Source organism: Oncorhynchus masou, chromosome 18 (assembly GCF_036934945.1).
Source record: "Oncorhynchus masou masou isolate Uvic2021 chromosome 18, UVic_Omas_1.1, whole genome shotgun sequence".
Lineage (NCBI taxonomy): Eukaryota > Metazoa > Chordata > Actinopteri > Salmoniformes > Salmonidae > Oncorhynchus > Oncorhynchus masou.
The window spans coordinates 11,671,341-11,692,662 of NC_088229.1; the positions used below are offsets into that span (position 1 = coordinate 11,671,341).

At 43.0% G+C, this 21,322-nt stretch overlaps 1 pseudogene; it reads left to right on the forward strand.

The window, feature by feature from the left end:
- Positions 1 to 21,322, forward strand: part of LOC135503962 (copine-9-like) — an 80,576-nt pseudogene that overhangs the window by 19,749 nt on the left and 39,505 nt on the right.

The following is a 21,322-nucleotide window of genomic DNA, read 5'->3' on the forward strand; positions in this document are numbered from 1 at the left end:
GCCTTGATGACAGCTTTGCAGACTCTTGGCATTCTCTCAACCAGCTTCATGAGGTAGTCACATGGAATGCATTTCAATTAACAGTTGTGATAATTTGTGAAATGTCTTTCCTTCTTAATGCATTTGAGCCAAACAGTTGTGTTGGGATAAAGTAGGGGTGGTATACAGAAGAAAGGCCTATTTGGTAAAAGACCAAGTCCATATTATGGAAAGAACAGCTCAAATAAGCAAAAAGAAACAACAGTCCATCATTATTTTAAGACATGAAGGTTAGTCAATCCGGAAAATTTCAAGAACTTTGAAAGTTTCTTCAAGTGCAGTTGCAAAAACCATCAAGCGCTATGATGAAACTGGATCTCGTGAGGACCGCTACAGGAAAGTTCAAAGTTCATTAGAGTTAACTGCTCCTCAGAAATTGCAGCCCAAATAAATGCTTCACAGAGTTCAAGTAACCGACACATCTCAACATCAACTGTTCAGAGGAGACTGAGGGTATCAAGCCTTCATGGTTGAATTGCTACAAAAAAAACACTACTAAAGGACACCAATAAGAAGAGACTTGCTTGGGCCAAGAAACACGACCAATGGACATTAGACTGCTGGAAATCTGTCCTTTTGGCCCAAATTTTAGATTTTTGGTTCCGTTTCTTTGTGAGACGCAGAGTAGCTGAACAGATTATCTCCGCATGTGTGGTTCCCACAGTGAAGCATGGAGGAGGAGGTGTGATGGTGTGCGAGTGCTTTTCAGGTGACTTATTTAGAATTCAAGGCTCCCTTAACCAGCATGGCTACCACAGCATTCTGCAGCTATACGCCATCCCATCTGGTTTGCGCTTAGTGGAACTGTCATTTGTTTTTCAACAAGACAATGACAAAACACACCTCCAGGCTGTGTAAGGGCTATTTGACCAAAAGAAGAGTGATGGAGTACTGCATCAGATGCCCTGGCCTCCACAATCACCCGACCTCAACCCAATTGAAATGGTTTGGAATGAGTTGGACCGCAGAGGGAAGGAAAAGCAGCCAACAAGTGCTCAGTGTATGTGGGAACTCCTTCAAGACTGTTGGAAAAGCATTCCTCATGAAGCTGGTTGAGAGAATGCCAAGAGTGTGCAAAGCTGTCATCAAGGCAAAGGGTGACTACTTTGAAGATGATATATTTTGATTTGTTTAACACTTTTTTGGGGGGGTTACTACAGGATTCCTGTAACGGTCGTCGTTGCATGAAGGATCGGACCAAAGCGCAGCGTGGTAAGTGTTCATGCTTTTTATGTTAACTGAACACTATAACAAAATAACAAAGAGAATAAACTCACCCGAAACAGTCCTGTCAGGTGCAGAAAACACTAAACATAAAATAACTACCACAAAACATAGGTAGCTTTTTCCCACCTGAGTATGGTTCCCAATCAGAGACAACGATAGTCAGCTGTCCCTGATTGAGAACCATACCCGGCCAAAACAAAGAAATACAAAACATAGAAAAAATAACATAGAATACCCACCCCAAATCACACCCTGACCAAACCAAAATAGAGACATAAAAAGGGCGTGACAGGGTGTGACAATTCCATATGTGTTATTTCATAGTTTTGATGTCTTCACTATTATTCTATAATGTAGAAAAAAGTAAGAAACCCATGAATGAGTAAGTGTGTCCTAACTTTTCACTGGTGCTGTATATATTTTATATAATCAGCACAGTTAACTTTCAATCCCCAACTACAGACACACGTATGTGTACCATTCATTGAGTGAAGACTCACAAGCCAAATCATATTCCCTCACTTTTCATCTCTCTATTTCTGATCACCACCACATACACTGAGACAAGGGTTGATAAACAATATGCACTTATGTGTTGGTGTAAACTAAAAGTAAAATGTTAAGAGTAAATCTATTTGTTTCTAGCTAACTGTAGCATTGACACACTATAGTGCTGTGCCCTCTTAGTTTCAGTCACTTCATAGCAATTTCAATCTCTTTCCGTTTTATACACAAACATCCCCCACAATGCTCCACTACCCATTAACTAATCGTATCTCAGAAAACAATGCCCCAAAATAGAACAGGTGGAAGTGTCTCAGGTGACGACAGATGGTTCCTTAGTCAATGGATGCCAGGTAGGTAGGGTTCCAATAAACTCCCCACCCAGGCCGGATAATGGATTGGGAGGGACAGAGTTGATAGCTGGGATTATGTGCGCTGGGCGCTAAGGTCATGAGCCGGGTATTAAAGCAGTGCAGGGATCAATAGCTCATTACTCTGTGCTGTTGGACCATACCAGCCAGGCCCTCTGCCCAATGGGGAATTGTGTCTGGTAGATACAAATGGAGCTCCAGCCCTGGGGCTGGCCGGCTGAGACAGAATCACTCAGACACTCTCACTCCGTTGGTTTTGTTCTGTCTGAGGAGCCAGCCATTAGAACACAACACTCCCTTGGTTCTGTTCTGGCTGAGGAGCCAGCCATTAGAACACAACACTCCCTTGGTTTTGTTCTGATTAGAACACAACACTCCCTTGGTTCTGTTCTCTCTGAGGAGCCAGCCATTAGAACACAACACTCCCTTGGTTCTGTTCTGGCTGAGGAGCCAGCCATTAGAACACAACACTCCCTTGGTTCTGTTCTGGCTGAGGAGCCAGCCATTAGAACACAACACTCCCTTGGTTCTGTTCTGGCTGAGGAGCCAGCCATTAGAACACAACACTCCCTTGGTGCTGTTCTGTCTGAGGAGCCAGCCATTAGAACACAACACTCCCTTGGTTCTGTTCTGGCTGAGGAGCCAGCCATTAGAACACAACACTCCCTTGGTTCTGTTCTGGCTGAGGAGCCAGCCATTAGAACACAACACTCCCTTGGTTCTGTTCTGGCTGAGGAGCCAGCCATTAGAACACAACACTCCCTTGGTGCTGTTCTGTCTGAGGAGCCAGCCATTAGAACACAACACTCCCTTGGTTCTGTTCTGGCTGAGGAGCCAGCCATTAGAACACAACACTCCCTTGGTTCTGTTCTGGCTGAGGAGCCAGCCATTAGAACACAACACTCCCTTGGTTCTGTTCTGGCTGAGGAGCCAGCCATTAGAACACAACACTCCATTGGTTTAAACCCAGTGGTGATTCTAACTTACTAAGGATGTAGATTAGATCACAGGCTGTATTGGTAATGGCTGTGGCTCTGTGCTGATCATTTCATTTAGAGTACTCGGGATTTGCTGATCATTGATTTTGAGTTGATCCCAATGTTACGGTTGATGTATGTGGATAATATTGCTAGTGATGTTAAACTTTCATATACTTAGATTTAGAGTGACATTGTGTCATTGATTATCATATGGCTCATACTGATATCAATTATGGAGTTGATGTTTCCATAGAGGTTCTGTTAGATGAAGTATCACTCTGTAACCCGTGTTTCCATAGAGGTTCTGTTAGATGAAGTATCACTCTGTAACCCGTGTTTCCATAGAGGTTCTGTTAGATGAAGTATCACTCTGTAACCCGTGTTTCCATAGAGGTTCTGTTAGATGAATTATCACTCTGTAACCCGTGTTTCCATAGAGGTTCTGTTAGATGAAGTATCACTCTGTAACCCGTGTTTCCATAGAGGTTCTGTAGATGAAGTATCACTCTGTAACCCGTGTTTTCCTTTTCCTGGCTACTGTTTCAGTTTGGCAGAACAGAGGTTATTGACAACACACTGAATCCAAACTTTGTGCGGAAGTTTTTCCTGGACTTCTTCTTCGAAGAGAAGCAGAACCTCCGCTTTGACGTGTAAGTGACCAACCTATCTGTCTCCAACTGGGAAATACCTACTGCTAGGCGAAAATCCTAAATAAACTTTTTAGTTTTATACATAGGAACAATTTATAAGTAGTTTCAAGAGTTTTCTTTGCTCCCTTGTTAGTCTTTCGGGTCGCAGAGCAGGCCTTCACTCTCGGGAGAGTGAGGGGGCCACCATGAGTGAGGGGGCCACCATGAGTGAGTGGGGCCACCACCAACTTTTTGAAAGTCACTATTGGCCTCATAGTGATATCCCTGAGTGGTTTCCTTCCTCTCCGGCAACTGAGTTAGAAAGTACTCCTGTATCTTTTTTAGAAACTGGGTGTATTGGTACACCATCCAAAGTGTAATTTATAACATCAACATGTTCAAAACGATATTCAATATCTGCTTTTGACATTTTTTCCCATCTACCAATAGATGCCCTTCTTTGCAAGGCATTGGAAAACCTCCTGGCCTTTGTGGTTAAATCTGTGTTTGAAATGCACTGCTCGACTGAGGGACCTGACAGATAATTGTATGTGTGGGGTACAGAGATGAGGTAGTCATTCAAAAATCATGTTAAACACATGCAACTTATTACTACACAAGCAGGGTGTACACCTTATTACTACACAAGCAACTTATGTATTACTTTTTTACTCATGGACTTATTTAGGCTTTCCATAACAAAAGGGTTGAATACTTATTGACTAAAGACATGTCAGCTTTTCATTTGAAATTCATTTGTAGAAATTTAGAAAAACATAATTCCACTTTGACATTCGGGTATTGTGTGTAGGCCAGTGACACAAAATCTATGTTAAATCAATTTTAAATTCAGGCTGTAACACAACAAAATGTGTAAAAAGTCAAGGGGTGTAAATACTTTCTGAAGAACAAGCCTTTTAATTTATCACTGTGATTTAAGTGCCATCTCTATGTCCACTTGGTTATTCTGGTCAGCCACCACACCTCTTAGTCCAGATCAATACTAGAGAAAGATCAGTATAGCTTTTTAATGTAGTCAGTGATACACAGTAGGTTTTGTTGAGCAGTCTGTTATTCATTATAGACTGCTCTTCAAAGTCAGGTAATATACAACTGCAAAATTCTAGTGTTTAACTGCAAAAAGTATTTTATTTTAATAACTATTTGTGGCTACATGTCAGACGTTTGTATCATAGGGATGTGGGGAGAAAATAACGTTTTACATAACTACTGTTAAAGATTGAATTATGCCCTTTAAATGGGTTGTTATCAAGCTAATACTGTGTAGAGCCCTTGCTCCAACTGTTTCAGGTGCTATTATTTAATCTCTGGAAAATCAATCAAGAATCAATTGCAATGGTTTTGCACTGTGACAAAGCTCTTAGAAACAATCAGTGTGGTTCAGGTGTTAGCAAGGCCAATATTCATTTTTAACAAACTGCAAATAATCAATCAGTCTACTCCAGCATAACAGACACCCTACAGACAGACAGAACTCCCAAATTATGAGACAAAATAAATGTTATGAACCAATGAGCTATTGAGTTTGACCAAGGAAAAAGTTAAGCAAGCATCACAGCCCTGAGGCCCGAGGTAGAGGATTGGCTTCATATCCACAGTGAATAGGACTCAGAGACAGTCTGTCAGCGGTATAGTCCAACAGTCAATGGATGTTCTAATGTTAGCAACCACGGAGTATATTCTCAACCCTTCTACCCTGTTTCCCTCCTCCCTCCTGCAGAAACATCCCTGTTATATTCAAGGTTATTTTAGAGATAATTAGATTTGCCCATTTAGTTCGTAAGGAGCAAACTTATCTAATACCTGAACTGGCTATTTCACACTGATATAGTTTGTCATTTGGAGTGATTTATACCTAACTATGTTTGGTTTCTTGCAGATACAATGTGGACTCCAGAAGTTCAAATATTTCAAAATTTGTAAGTGTCTCCCATCAGTATATAATGCATCATGTTGTTAATGTTATGTTGTTAATTATGCAATGTTATGCCAATACTGAGAGTACAGAGGAAGGATAGTTATCAGAATGAATAATAATTATGCAATGTTATGCCAATACTGACAGTACAGAGGAAGGATAGTTATCAGAAGGAAGCTTGTTGTCTTTGGATGAATGCAATATTGTATTTTAGATTTGACCTCTGACTGTGTTCTCTTCCCTTTGACCTCAACAAAATACGGGAGAGCAGAAGGTTAGTATCGATACACCTAGTAAAGACATTTATTGTTGTAATATCAGTCATTATGGCCATGTCATGTAACGTCTACTGATTTGTATTTCACGACACACATTCATGATGTGAGATGTGTTTTTTTGCACTCCTGTTTTCACTTGTCCAATGTGATGTCTGTGGGGTGTTTTTTCTGTTGGCTCAAAACCAAGCAGTCATGTCAACCATAGTCTCATTCAGCCATTCTCACTATATCAAAATCTCAGGTAAAGCACTTTGAGAGGAGACTTCAAAGCCAGAGCTACAGTAGGCTAGTTGTTTTTTTAAACAGAATAATGTAGTGCAGGGCTCTCCTACCCTGTTTCTGGAGAGCTACAGTCCAGTGGGTTTTCACTCCAACCCTGTTCCTGGAGAGCTCACTATACTGAGAGTATAAAAGGATGTATTTTAATGTTTTTGGAACATTTGCTAATATTTTATCATTGCCCCGATACTGCAGAATGAGCCTGAGGAAGTCTATTTCTGGTACGTTTCTCACAACTAAGTGAAATCGAGAAAAAAGTGTCTGGACACTTCTATAAGATGGCATTTACATAAAAAAATAGAGATTCGGTTTAAAAGAAATAAGTGATCTTGTTATTTTATTCTTTTTGATAACGTACCGTATGTCCAGATTATAAAATGAATAGTTTTCATTGTCACAATGGCTCCCAATGTCTTCAACCACTTTGAATAACTTTGGTTTCAACCTGGCATGTGGGATGTCCTAGCTGTATTACATCTTACTCACCACCATCTGAAAGCACTGCACGTACTGTGGTACTGTGAACTGCCTTGCTGTTAGAAACAGGGTTGGGGTCAATTCCATTTCCCCTCAGGAAGAACACTGAAATTCTACCTCGAATTCCAATTCTCTTCAATGCTTTTCAATTAGGAAAATTTGGAATTGGAATTTGGTTTACTTCATGAATTTAAATGGATTTTACCCCAAACCTGATCAGGTGGGTCATAAGACTGACCCCAGGCTCTCTCCACCAGGACTTCCTGGGTCAGACCTTCTGCACTCTGGGGGAGATCATTGGATCCACTGGCGGGCGGCTGGAGAACAGCTTATCGTAAGTCAAACCCTCTCCCCCATTATCCATCACACCATTACAGGCCTAATGAAGGGACAACTCTGGAATGTGTCTGACCCGTAGTTGACTCTCAATCTAGAGCAATGGTACCTCTCTGGCTGGCTGTATGTGATGGGTCATGAGAATGGTACCTCTCTGGCTGGCTGTATGTGATGGGTCATGTGAATGGTACCTCTCTGGCTGGCTGTATGTGATGGGCCATGAGAATGGTACCTCTCTGGCTGGCTGTATGTGATGGGTCATGTGAATGGTACCTCTCTGGCTGGCTGTATGTGATGGGTCATGTGAATGGTACCTCTCTGGCTCTATGTGATGGGTCATGAGAATGGTACCTCTCTGGCTGGCTGTATGTGATGGTTCATGTGAATGGTACCTCTCTGGCTGGCTGTATGTGATGGGTCATGGATGAATGGTGAATTCTCTGGCTGGCTGTATGTGATGGGTCATGTAAATGGACTTAAATGGCTGTAAATCTGTATGTGATGGGTCATGTGAATGGTACCTCTCTGGCTGGCTGTATGTGATGGGTCATGAGAATGGTACCTCTCTGGCTGGCTGTATGTGATGGGTCATGTGAATGGTACCTCTCTGGCTGGCTGTATGTGATGGGTCATGAGAATGGTACCTCTCTGGCTGGCTGTATGTGATGGGTTATGTGAATGGTACCTCTCTGGCTGGCTGTATGTGATGGGTCATGTGAATGGTACCTCTCTGACTGGCTGTATGTGATGGGTCATGTGAATGGTACCTCTCTGGCTGGCTGTATGTGATGGGTCATGTGAATGGTACCTCTCTGGCTGGCTATTGTGAAGTGGTCATGTGAATGGATGTCAGGCTGGCTGTATTGATGGGTTTGAATGGTACCTCTCTGGCTGGCTGTATGTGATGGTCATTAAATGTAAATCTCTGGCTGGCTGTATGTGATGGGTCATGTGAATGGTACCTCTCTGGCTGGCTGTATGTGATGGGTCATGAGAATGGTACCTCTCTGGCTGGCTGTATGTGATGGGTCATGAGAATGGTACCTCTCTGGCTGGCTGTATGTGATGGGTCATGTGAATGGTACCTCTCTGGCTGGCTGTATGTGATGGGTCATGTGAATGGTACATCTCTGGCTGGCTGTATGTGATGGGTCATGTGAATGGTACCTCTCTGGCTGGCTGTATGTGATGGGTCATGTGAATGGTACCTCTCTGGCTGGCTGTATGTGATGGGTCATGTGAATGGTACCTCTCTGGCTGGCTGTATGTGATGGGTCATGTGAATGGTACCTCTCTGGCTGGCTGTATGTGATGGGTCATGTGAATGGTACCTCTCTGGCTGGCTGTATGTGATGGGTCATGTGAATGGTACCTCTCTGGCTGGCTGTATGTGATGGGTCATGTGAATGGTACCTCTCTGGCTGGCTGTATGTGATGGGTCATGTGAATGGTACCTCTCTGGCTGGCTGTATGTGATGGGTCATGTGAATGGTACCTCTCTGGCTGGCTGTATGTGATGGGTCATGTGAATGGTACCTCTCTGGCTGGCTGTATGTGATGGGTCATGTGAATGGTACCTCTCTGGCTGGCTGTATGTGATGGGTCATGTGAATGGTACCTCTCTGGCTGGCTGTATGTGATGGGTCATGTGAATGGTACCTCTCTGGCTGGCTGTATGTGATGGGTCATGTGAATGGTAAAAGGAGCTTGGTCTTGAGGAGGACTATCTGTTTGTGGATTGGAAATGGAACACAGCGATTTAGATTAACTGTAAATGAAACAACGTTGAGATTTTAATATGCTAATCATCCAAGCCTATTGCATCACTAAGAGACCGAAGCGTGGATTCCCGATGTTCCCCCCGTGCTCAACATCATATCATCTTGTAATCAACTTCTTGATAGGGTAATTTGGCATTTTCTAATGCTTTCAGCAATCAACAATAAGGTGCCGTTTGTGCAGAGTGCAATTATTTTATGAGTTAATCAGATGGAAAAATGGTAATTGCAGAGTAGAAGCTAAGTTGTTCAGTGCACATTTCTTTCAGACTGAGCGTTTCTCAGCTCTTCGTCTGTGTGGAGTCATGTAGATGTTCTGGATTTTTGGAGGCATTTGGAGAGACACATGTGTAAATACCAATCATCTTTTCTTCATCAGGAACAGACCTCTAAAACAGAGGCCAGTCATTGACTTGACTCCATCACAATGAAAGGTCTCTCTGGCCGTCTTGACCCAATTCTCTATGTATTTGTTTCAAGCCGATCAAAAAAACACGAACCACTGTTTTTACATGTTGAGTTTAAATTTAGCACGTGAAACATTTTTTTCAAATATGTTCAATTCAGTAGCGGTGTGTGGATAAAATCACTGAGGAAGACCAGCCAAGCCAGTAAAAAAAAAGCCATATTACAACCTGTGTTGTGAAAATTATGTTATTTGCTCTATAACCTGTTAGTTCATACACCACCGTGGCCAAAAGTTTTGAGAATGACACAAATATTAATTTTCACAGTCTGCTGCCCCAGTTTGTATGATGGCAATTTACATATACTCCAGAATGTTATGAAGAGTGATCAGATGGATTGCAATTAATTGCCCCTCTGAGTCCCTCTTTGCCATGAAAATAAACTGAATCCCCAAAAAACATTTCAACTGCATTTCAGCCCTGCCACAAAAGGACCAGCTGACATCATCTCAGTGATTCTCATTAACACAGTTGTGAGTGTTGACGAGCACAAGGCTGGAGATCACTCTGTCATGCTGATTGAGTTTGAATAACAGACTGGAAGCTTCAAAAGAAGGGTGGTGCTTGAAATCATTGTTCTTCCTTTGTCAGCCATGGTTACCTGCAAGGAAACACGTGCCGTCATCATTACTTTACACAAAAAGGGCTTCACAGGCAAGGATATTGCTGCCAGTAAGATTTCACCTAAATCAACCATTTATCGGATCCTCAAGAACTTCAAGGAGAGCGGTTCAATTGTTGTGAAGAAGACTTCAGGGCGCCCAAGAAAGTCCAGCAAGCGCCAGGACCGTCTCCTAAAGTTGATTCAGCTGCGGGATCTGGGCACCACCAGTACAGAGCTTGCTCAGGAATGGCAGGTGTGCGTGCATCTGCATGCACAGTGAGGCATAGACTTGGAGGATGGCCTGGTGTCAAGAAGGGAAGCAAAGAAGCCACTTCTCTCCAGGACTGATATTCTGCAAAAGGTACAGGGATTGGACTGCTGAGGACTGGGGTATTTTCTCTGAATCCCCTTTCCGATTGTTTGGGGCATCCAGAAAAAAGCTTGTCCGGAGAAGACAAGGTGAGCATCCTGAAACCATTCATGTGTGGGGTTGCTTCTCAGCCAAGGGAATGGGCTCACTCACAATTTTGCCTAAGAACACAGCCATGAATAAAAAATGGTACCAACACATTCTCCGAGAGCAACTTCTCCCAACCATCCAGGAACAGTTTGGTGACGAACAATTCCTTTTCCAGCCTGATGGAGCACCTTGCCATAAGGCAAAAGTGATAACTAAGTGGCTCGGGGAGCAAAACATCGATATTTTGTGTCCATGGCCAGGAAACTCCCCAGACCTTAATCCCATTGAGAACTTGTGGTCAATCCTCAAGAGGCAGGTGGACAAACAAAAACCCCCAAATTCTGACAAGCTCCAAGCATTGATTATGCAAGAATGGACTGCCATCAGTCAGGATGTGGCCCAGAAGTTAATTGACAGCATGTCAGGGCGGATTGCAGAGGTCTTGAAAAAGCAGGGTCAACACTGCAAATATTGACTCTTTGCATCAATTTCATGTAATTGTCATAAAAGCCTTTGACACTTGTGAAATGCTTGTAATTATACTTCAGTATCCATAGTAACATCTGACAAAAATATCTAAAGACACTGATGCAGCAAACTTTGTGGAAATTTGTGTCATTCTCAACTTTTGGCCATGACTGTACAATAATGCCATGACAACAAAAAGACAACAGTCACACAGTGGCAGAGTAAATTGAACTACAAATGCGTTTGTTTCATAAAAGAAAACTGAGAGCAACATCTGTCCGGTGAAGTCCACGAAGCAAATATTGCAAGTAAAATAAGAAATGTTGACTTGCGCTACTTATAGACTAGTTGAACGCCAATGCAATCCTCCTCTCTTTCATTTTGGCATAACAGTCCATGGCTCTGTCATACAGTACTAGGCTACTTATTGAACTTCAGTCATCTCAGGCCAGTGGCACAATATATACATTTATGGCTAGAACAAATCACCATCATAATCCTTGGCCTGTACAGAGAATTAAGTCAAAATCACAAGTCCAAATCCCCATCTCCATCCATGTCTCCATCTGAAAAGTCAGATTTAGCCAGCTAGCTACTGCACGATATCAACACAAGTACACTACAGACATGTTTTCTGACAACAATGACATTTTGCTTAGGATGGGATTGATTGGTGTAAAGCCAAAATCCAAACTGGCCTTCCTTGAGGAATTTTGTTGCAACAGGACAAGCCACAGTTGAGCTAAGCTCAAGGCTGATTGGCTATATCATTTTGTTTATTATGGGAGGCCAATGCTTGCTGGCATCAATTAGTCAAATGAAACATGCCATACTCTTTTGGTCCAGACATGTTCCAATACATGGGCAACACGTACTGAGACAGCTCTGATACATGGGCAACGTGTACTGAGACAGCTCTGATACATGGGCAACGCGTACTGAGACAGCTCTGATACATGGGCAACGTGTACTGAGACAGCTCTGATACATGGGCAACGCGTACTGAGACAGCTCTGATACATGGGCAACGCGTACTGAGACAGCTCTGATACATGGGCAACGCGTACTGAGACAGCTCTGATACATGTACTGAGACAGCTCTGATACATGGGCAACGTGCTCTGATACTGAGACTGAGACAGCTCTGATACATGGGCAACGTGTACTGAGACAGCTCTGATACATGGCGTACTGAGACAGCTCTGATACATGGGCTGACTGAGACAGCTCTGATACATGGGCAACGTGTACTGAGACAGCTCTGATACATGGGCAACGCGTACTGAGACAGCTCTGATACATGGGCAACGCGTACTGAGACAGCTCTGATACATGGGCAACGCGTACTGAGACAGCTCTGATACATGTACTGAGACAGCTCTGATACATGGGCAACGCGTACTGAGACAGCTCTGATACATGTACTGAGACAGCTCTGATACATGGGCAACGCGTACTGAGACAGCTCTGATACATGGGCAACGCGTACTGAGACAGCTCTGATACATGGGCAACGTGTACTGAGACAGCTCTGATACATGGGCAACGTGTACTGAGACAGCTCTGATACATGGGCAACGTGTACTGAGACAGCTCTGATACATGGGCAACGTGTACTGAGACAGCTCTGATTATTTCTCCGGTGAGCTTCTGCCACTTGCGAATTGACAGAAAATTATGAAAACACAGAGAGACAAAATAAACTATTTGATCATTATTATTGGTAAAATATTTGGGGAACTCTGGCTTCCTTTCGCACAATGAATACACACTGCTGATTTTAAATTTAGAGTTCACATGTTAACACATCCTTTTGCAAGTTCACATGTGAAAGTCAAATTTGCAGATTCACATGTAAGAACTGCAAATGTGGAAATGGCATTGCATTTTCACATGTGAAAAACCTTTAAATGTGAAACTTCCACATGTGATTGTTACCTTGTACTTGATTGATGAATTTAGGTCACCAATTATTAAGGAACTCTCCTCAGCTGGTTGTCTAGGTCTTAATTGAAGCCACTCGGCCCACTGTGGAATGAATATGGTTTTGTAATATACTTTTTGTATTACGTTTCCTTTCCAGCAGCATAGCACCCTGCATCCCACTGCTGGTTTACCTCTGACGTTAAGCAGGGTTGGTTCTGCTTGGTCACTGGATGGGAGACCAGATGTAGCTGAAAGTAGTGAAGAAAAAACATGTCTGTCTTAATGTGTCCAAAAACCATGTCTGTCTGTCTTTAAATAAGGGATTCCCATACAGCCATCTGTGTGTGTGTGTGTGTGAGAGACACACACACTCCTGTATGTGTTTTACATGTCTGTTAAAACAGCCTCAAACACACATCCTCTCAGTGTTGACTTTATGCCACACACTCCCCTCAGTGAGAGGAGGAGGAGAGCCGAAGAGCCTGGCCATGGCCTCTGTGCGGCAGTGGGCGTATTTTTGTAGGTCACTGTTTTTAGAACGGGGTAGCACGCTGTGGAGGAAGAAGCACTTCTCTACCACTTACCTGTTGGTTTCTATGGTAACCGAGGGTGACTGTTAGCTTCCCTAAAAGGATGATTGGGCAAATACACCTCATTTTCCCATTTTAGAAGATAAGTGCTTTACAGGTCAATGCAAACTGGTTGTATTTTTATTTGTAAAATGTGGTGTGGAGAGCATACCCCATGCTTCACACCTGCTGTGAGTCTGCATCCACGTGATCACTCGCTCTCGCACACACAATTTTGGAGATAATTGCACGCCAATGAAGACGCATTAGATTAGTGGATATGATGCAGTCCATATATAGCTAAATAATAATATCCTAAACATGTAGGTGCAGACCTGACCACTGTGATTGAGGTATCGCTGTGGATTATTATTTATATATTTTACACTTTACACCAAGAATAACACTCCCCTATGTATTCATTTGGACAGTGAAAGGAAAAAACTTCCGGCGCCGACAGAGATGGCCGCCTCGCTTCGTGTTCCTAGGAAACTATGCAGTTTTTTTGTTTTTTTACGTGTTATTTCTTACATTAGTACCCCAGGTCATCTTAGGTTTCATTACATACAGCCGAGAAGAACTACTATATATAAGATCAGCGTCAACTCACCATCAGTACGACCAAGAATATGTTTTTCGCGACGCGGATCCTGTGTTCTGCCTTACAAACAGGACAACGGAATGGATCGCATGCAGCGACCCCAAAAAACGACTCAGAAAAAGAGGGAAACGTAGCGGTCTTCTGGTCAGACTACGGAGACGGGCACATCGTGCCCCACTTCCTAGCATTCTTCTTGCCAATGTCCAGTCTCTTGACAACAAGGTTGATGAAATCCGAGCAAGGGTAGCATTCCAGAGGGACATCAGAGACTGTAACGTTCTGTGCTTCACGGAAACATGGCTCACTGGAGAGACGCTATCCGAAGCGGTGCAGCCAACGGGTTTCTCCACCTATCGCGCCGACAGAAACAAACACCTTTCTGGTAAGAAGAAGGGTGGGGGTGTATGCCTTATGGCTAACGAGGCATGGTGCGATGAAAGAAACATACAGGAACTCAAATCCTTCTGTTCACCTGATTTAGAATTCCTCACAATCAAATGTAGACCGCATTACCTACCAAGAGAATTCTCTTCGATTATAATCACAGCCGTATATATCCCCCCCAAGCAGACACATCGATGGCTCTGAACGAACTTTATTTAACTCTTTGCAAACTGGAAACCATTTATCCGGAGGCTGCATTCATCGTTGTTGGGGATTTTAACAAGGCTAATCTGAAAACAAGACTCCCTAAATTTTATCAGCATATCGATTTCTCAACCAGGGGCAGAAAAACCTTGGATCACTGTTACTCTAACTTCCGCGACGCATATAAGGCCCTGCCCCGCCCCCCTTTCGGAAAAGCTGACCACGACTCCATTTTGCTGATACCTGCCTACAGACAAAAGCTAAAAAAAGAAGCTCCCACACTGAGGTCTGTCCAACGCTGGTCCGACCAAGCTGACTCCACACTCCAAGACTGCTTCCATCACGTGGACTGGGACATGTTTCGTATTGCGTCAAATAACAACATTGACGAATACGCTGATTCGGTGTGCGAGTTCATTAGAACGTGCGTTGAAGATGTCGTTCCCATAGCAACGATTAAAACATTCCCTAACCAGAAACCTTGGATTGATGGCAGCATTCGTGTGAAACTGAAAGCGCGAACCACTGCTTTCAATCAGGGCAAGGTGTCTGGTAACATGACTGAATACAAACAATGCAGCTATTCCCTCCGTAAGGCTATCAAACAAGCTAAGCGTCAGTACAGAGACAAAGTAGAATCCCAATTCAACGGCTCAGACACAAGAGGCATGTGGCAGGGTCTACAGTCAATCACGGACTACAGGAAGAAATCCAGCCCAGTCACGGACCAGGATGTCTTGCTCCCAGGCAGACTAAATAACTTTTTTGACCGCTTTGAGGACAATACAGTGCCACTGACACTGCCTGCAACGGAAAAATGCGGTCTCTCCTTCACTGCAGCCCCGTAGCACTCACTTCCATCATCATGAAGTGCTTTGAGAGACTAGTCAAGGACCATATCACCTCCACCCTACCTGACACCCTAGACCCACTCCAATTTGCTTACCGCTCAAATAGGTCCACAGACAATGCAATCTCAACCACACTGCACACTGCCCTAAACCATCTGGACAAGAGGAATACCTATGTGAGAATGCTGTTCATCGACTACAGCTCGGCATTCAACACCATAGTACCCTCCAAGCTCGTCATCAAGCTCGAGACCCTGGGTCTCGACCCCGCCCTGTGCAACTGGGTACTGGACTTCCTGACGGGCCGCCCCCAGGTGGTGAGGGTAGGTAACAACATCTCCTCCCCGCTGATCCTCAACACTGGGGCCCCACAAGGGTGCGTTCTGAGCCCTCTCCTGTACTCCCTGTTCACCCACGACTGCGTGGCCACGCACGCCTCCAACTCAATCATCAAGTTTGCGGACGACACAACAGTGGTAGGCTTGATTACCAACAACAACGAGACGGCGTACAGGGAGGAGGTGTGGGCCCTTGGAGTGTGGTGTCAGGAAAATAACCTCACACTCAACGTCAACAAAACTGAGGAGATGATTGTGGACTTCAGGAAACAGCAGAGGGAACACCCCCCTATCCACATCGATGGAACAGTAGTGGAGAGAGTAGCAAGTTTTAAGTTCCTCGGCATACACATCACAGACAAACTGAATTGGTCCACTCACGCAGCGCCTCTTCAACCTCAGGAGGCTGAAGAAATTTGGCTTGTCACCAAAAGCACTCACAAACTTCTACAGATGCACAATCGAGAGCATCCTGGCAGGCTGTGTCACCGCCTGGTACGGCAACTGCTCCGCCCTCAACCGTAAGGCTCTCCAGAGGGTAGTGAGGTCTGCACAACGCATCATCGGGGGCAAACTACCTGCCCTCCAGGACACCTACACCACCTGATGTTACAGGAAGGCCATAAAGATCATCAAGGACATCTACCACCCGAGCCACTGCCTGTTCACCCCGCTATCATCCAGAAGGCGAGGTCAGTACAGGTGCATCAAAGCTGGGACCGAGAGACTGAAAAACAGCTTCTATCTCAAGGCCATCAGACTGTTAAACAGCCACCACTAACATTGAGTGGCTGCTGCCAACACACTGACACTGACTCAACTCCAGCCACTTCAATAATGGGAATTGATGGGAAATGATGTAAATATATCACTAGCCACTTTAAACAATGCTACCTTATATAATGTTACTTACCCTACATTAATCATCTCATATGTATACGTATATACTGTACTCTATATCATCGACTGCATCCTTATGTAATACATGTATCACTAGCCACTTTAACTATGCCACTTTGTTTACATACTCATCTCATATGTATATACTGTACTCGATACCATCTACTGTATCTTGCCTATGCTGCTCTGTACCATCACTCATTCATATATCTTTATGTACATATTCTTTATCCCCTTACACTGTGTATAAGACAGTAGATTAGGAATTGTTAGTTAGATTACTTGTTGGTTATTACTGCATTGTCGGAACTAGAAGCACAAGCATTTCGCTACACTCGCATTAACATCTGCTAACCATGTGTATGTGACAAATAAAATTTGATTTGATTTGAAATGTATAATTTGCCTCTAAACTTCAGCATTTGGGATTTCGAGATTATTAAAATGTTTTCATATGAGGCAACAGTACAGAATGTCACCTTTTTTATTTGAGGGTATTTTCCTACATATCTGTTTGACCGTTTAGCACTTATGTATCTAGTGAAGGTGTGAAGGTGAAGGTGAAGGTGTCATAAGTATTTGGACAATTCACTTGTTTGTATTAATGTAGTCAATAGTTTAGTATTTTGCTTGTGTCTCTACAAACTTGTTGGTTGCATTTGCAGTTTGTTTTGATTGTGTTTCAGATTATTTTGTGCCCAATCGAAATTCATGATAAATTTTGTATTGCGTCATTTTGGAGTCACTGTTATTGTAAATTAGAATAAAATATGTTTCTGAAAACATGAATATGGATGCTACAATGATTACAGATAATCACGCATTGTGGAACGGGTATAGGGGGTATTGGAAGTGTGGAGGGGGTATTGGAAGTGTGGAGGGGGTATTGGAAGTGTGGAGGGGGTATTGGAAGTGTGGAGGGGGTATTGGAAGTGTGGAGGGGGTATTGGAAGTGTGGAGGGGGTATTGGAAGTGTGGAGGGGATAGGAGGTATTGGATGATAAAGGCCACCACTTGTTACTAAGAGGACACCACCTGTCTGTCTCATGCACAAACGTGCTGAGTCATGCCAGCCAGGTTATTATGTCTACAGCTCATCTTTGTGGCATACTTTAACTACAGCTCATCTTTGTGGCGTACTTTAACTACAGCTCATCTTTGTGGCGTACTTTAACTACAGCTCATCTTTGTGGCGTACTTTAACTACAGCTCGTCTTTGTGGCGTACTTTAACCTCTTGAAACTCCCCATCCCGGATCCGGGATTGTGACTAAGCCTCAGGCTCATTAGCATAACGCAACGTTAACGATTTCTGAAAATCGCAAATAAAATTAAAATAATGCGTTTGCTCTCAAGCTTAGCCTTTTCTTAACAACACTGTCATCTCAGATTTTCAAAATATGCTTTTGAACCATAGAAATTGACTAATTTGTGTAAGAGTATGCAAAGCTAGCATAGCATTTTGTGTAGCATGTAGCACGCAACATTTTCACAAAAGCCAGATAACCAAATAAATAAAATCATTTACCTTTGAAGAGCTTCTGATGTTTTCAATGAGGAGACTCCCAGCCACATACCAGATGCGCAGTGTTTCCTGAAAGCGTCTGTGTGTAGGAGAAATCGTTCCGTTTTCTACATTGCGCCTGGCTACCGAAACGAACCGAAAATGCAGTCACCTACAACGTGAAACTTTTTCCGGATTAACTACATAATATCGACCGAAACATGGCAAACGTTGTTTGGAATCAATCCTCAAGGTGTTTTTTCACATATCTCTTCATTGACATGCAGTTCGTGGAAGCTTGCTTCTCTCTCTGTGCCCCATGGAAAAATACTGGCAGGTGACTTTTGCGCACCAATTTCGGCGCAGGACACCGGGCGGACACGTGGTAAATGTGGTCTCTTATGGTCAATCTTCCAATGATCTGCCTACAAATACGTCACAATGCTGCAGACACCTTGGGGAAACGACAGAAAGGGCAGACTCATTCCTCTTGCGTTCACAGCCATATAAGGAGATCATGAAAGACAGAGCCTCAAAAATCCTTGTCATTTCCTGGATGCCAAGTCATCTTGGTTTTGCCTGAAGCTCACGTTAAAGGGCACGCACAGAGAAGATATTTGTATTTCTGGACACGTCAGAGTGTTTTCTTTCGAACAGTAGCAATTATATGCATAGTCGAGCATCTTTTTGTGACAAAATATCTTGTTTAAAACGGGAACGTTTTTCTTCCAAAAATGAAATAGCGCCACCATAGGTGTAAGAGGTTAACTACAGCTCATCTTTGTGGCGTACTTTAACTACAGCTCATCTTTGTGGCGTACTTTAACTACAGCTCGTCTTTGTGGCGTACTTTAACTACAGCTCGTCTTTGTGGCATACTTTAACTCCAGCTCGTCTTTGTGGCGTACTTTAACTCCAGCTCGTCTTTGTGGCGTACTTTAACTACAGCTCGTCTTTGTGGCGTACTTTAACTACAGCTCGTCTTTGTGGCGTACTTTAACTACAGCTCGTCTTTGTGGCGTACTTTAACTACAGCTCGTCTTTGTGGCGTACTTTAACTACAGCTCATCTTTGTGGCGTACTTTAACTATAGCTCATCTTTGTGGCGTACTTTAACTACAGCTCATCTTTGTGGCGTACTTTAACTACAGCTCATCTTTGTGGCGTACTTTAACTACAGCTCATCTTTGTGGCGTACTTTAACTACAGCTCATCTTTGTGGCGTACTTTAACTACAGCTCATCTTTGTGGCGTACTTTAACTACAGCTCATCTTTGTGGCGTACTTTAACTACAGCTCATCTTTGTGGCGTACTTTAACTACAGCTCATCTTTGTGGCGTACTTTAACTACAGCTCATCTTTGTGGCGTACTTTAACTACAGCTCATCTTTGTGGCGTACTTTAACTACAGCTCATCTTTGTGGCGTACTTTAACTACAGCTCATCTTTGTGGCGTACTTTAACTACAGCTCATCTTTGTGGCGTACTTTAACTACAGCTCATCTTTGTGGCATACTTTAACTACAGCTCATCTTTGTGGCGTACTTTAACTACAGCTCATCTTTGTGGCGTACTTTAACTACAGCTCGTCTTTGTCTAATTACTTTGGGGATTTCATTTTCAACATTTATGTGCCAGACTTTTCAGGATCGTAAGTCCAGTCTATAAATGCAGACCGTACAATAGTGCTAGGTAAAGTTGGATTGACATTTCTCATAAATCATTCCTCAGTTGTTAATGTGTCATGTACATGGAAGTTAGGGAACTCTGTTCTCCCTAAGTGCGTCACAGACATCCCACTGTCTCCTTGTCAGCCACAGAATGCAGGGACCATCTCTGATTCAGTTGGCAGAGAAAAGAGCAGTCTCATAAAGATGTGCCAGTATTCTGCTTCATCCCACCGTCTGAATCTGGGGCATGGTCCTGAAATATTGAGGACTGTTGACTCTAGACGGGCTCACACATCCTAAAGTTTGTATTAGACTCCTTTGGGTAAGGCCAGCTGCAAAGATGGAACAAGGCAGGCAAATACATGCATAATGAACTAGGTGTTCTTTCATCTTTTAATGGCTACCTTGTAATGCGTCCACATCTGTCATTCTCTACTTGTTGTGGAATGCAATTCAAAATACATAGGGTTTTGTTTTGCCATAATTGTAAGTGTATTGTTAATACAAATACATGTTTTGGACTTTGATCTGCGTAGTACAGTGTAGACAGTACGTTGCAATAGAATCAGCTCAGAAATAGAGATCTATGGGATCAGCTTAAGACTATACAGAAGCCCAGAGAGGACATATGAATAAAAAAAAAGAATTCCCTCGTTTTGTCGATCACAACTTTTTACCTCATGATCACGACATAACAAAATATGTTTTGTCGAGATCACAAGATAAACTCTATAAATAGGAGTGTACGTATTGATGAAAGATAGACAGTATGGCTGAGGCGGCAGAGCCCACGATGGATCGGCTCCCACTTTTTTATTGATTGTTACACTAAGGGATGGTACATTTCATGCTGACATAATTCATTCATTTGTGTTTGGAGCTCATTATCTGTTAATAAGTTAGAATGTCTCCCAGGCTGTGTGCCACCCCCAAGACCACAGCCAATGACATGCAAGCCACAACGCAGCTAACTTGGCTGGTCTTGTGAGCGAGTGAGCTAGCTAGGTAGTCTTGTTAGCTAGCTAGCTTGTTGGTTATGCTGTTTGTTATCTTGCATAACTGATAAATACAGTATATCATTGTATGGGACACTTTATGTTTTATGGATAATATTTACATTTACAGAGTGGGTGAGCTCCATTCCTGACAGGCCGATAAGATTCAGTTTTAGCCTCAGACCTGGATCAGATTCAGTAGCAGCCTCAGAGGCTGATAAGTCAGGATTGTTTCATAGAAAAAGCTCCTTGCAGGCAGTCAGTGAAGTTTTAAGAAAGTTAAAGCTCATTTACGGGCATTTCTATACTATTTAAAAATGCTAAAATTGAATTTGGAGAACAGAAAAAAAAGCAAAACCGACCCCAGACATTATCACATTGGTTGCTGTAGCTTCATTCACCTCAGTCAATCTATAAACACATAGCCTATTAGCTATAAAATTAGCCACTGCACATTTACTCACATTGACTCAACATTGGAAATTAAAAAACTATAATTTAAACTGTGCAGAGGGATCTGTTAGCAGAAAACGTATTGTAATTA